The sequence below is a fragment of the Condylura cristata genome, unplaced genomic scaffold (assembly GCF_000260355.1).
Source record: "Condylura cristata isolate star-nosed mole 26May11 unplaced genomic scaffold, ConCri1.0 scaffold00134, whole genome shotgun sequence".
Taxonomy (NCBI): Eukaryota; Metazoa; Chordata; class Mammalia; order Eulipotyphla; family Talpidae; genus Condylura; species Condylura cristata.
Window position 1 is genome coordinate 49,074 of NW_004567235.1, and position 1,306 is coordinate 50,379.

The window sequence follows — 1,306 nt, forward strand, 5'->3', positions numbered from 1 at the left end:
CCCGTCCAGACAGCCCCGGCCACTGCCGGCCACGCGGCGCCCTCCTCACCACACCAGGGCAAGCCGGCGGGTCCTCACTGCACTCACGTTCCCGACGTCCCTCCCGTTAACCGCCGTCACCAGATGACCCCACAGCTAGAGGCCGAGGCCTCACCTCAGTGCTGCGGCCGTCAGAGAGGCGGAGCCAGAGTACCCCGGGCGGCGGCTTCCCGGCGGGTCTCCTGGCCAGCGTGGCCTCCTCTGGAGACGAGTCTGCCCCCAGGGCGGCGGCCCCCGGGGGTGCCCCCCCCATGCCCGCCGGCATTCACGCTCCGCGCAGTGGCGGGCACTCGCCAGGCCCGTGCACAGTCGTCTGCGGTGTTCCTTTACTCGTCGTGGACGTGAGACGCCAGACCGCGAGGCTGCCGGGACAGAGCTCAGGGCTCGGCCGGCTGGACTCTGACGCGAGTCTGTGTCTTCTCCCACACGGGCACTGCGGGCCATGCACGCAGAGGCCACGGGCCACCCCGGGGCAGCCTCCTACACCGTGCCCGGGCGGGACGGGCAGCGCTGCTCTGCACAAGCCCACGACGGCCCAGACGAGCCCGCACCCTGAAAGCCCGCTGGTCAGCACTGCCGCTGCAGCAGCACGACACCTCCGGCTGGGAAGGGACAAGGTGACGCCACTTTGTTTCGCACGGCACAGCCGGTGACTGCGAGAAAGCTGGCCCAGTTACCTTGACAGAGTCCAGTAAACTCCTGGGGAAAAATCGCTTCAAGCCAACGTCTTTTCTGAAATGTAAACAGAAACGCGTTAACAAGTAGCAACACTAAGTCAGTCAACAAGGACGCTGCAGAACACCAGCAGGGAAGTTACTCTCCCACAGGCTGTTCCGGAAGGAAGGGGGCACAAGAGCCCGTTTGCAGCAGGCCCGAGACAGGAGGCGGCCACTTTCCAGGAGTGTGCAAAAGCATCAATACTCGCTCTTCTAAGCGGCCGTCTGCCTTTGAATCCGTGGTGCTGGAGACCCTCTTCAATACTGCCTGTTTGTAAACCAAACGCACGAGCAAACCTGCTGCCCACCGGGGACATGTCCAGTCAAACCCCCGGGGAAAAGCTGACTGCTTTTCCCACAGAGGGATTTGCTCACCTAACCGAGCGTATCATTCCGCTTTCTACAGGTGAAAAGCGACCATTTAAGTGCAAGTCGGAAACACGGGCCTAGGCCCGTCCTGCAACCCCACCTCTGGGTGAACGTCACCACCAGGCTCACGCTTCGGGCAGGGCGATGCCCAGAGCCCGGGCTCCTTGGCCACCAGGTGGCAG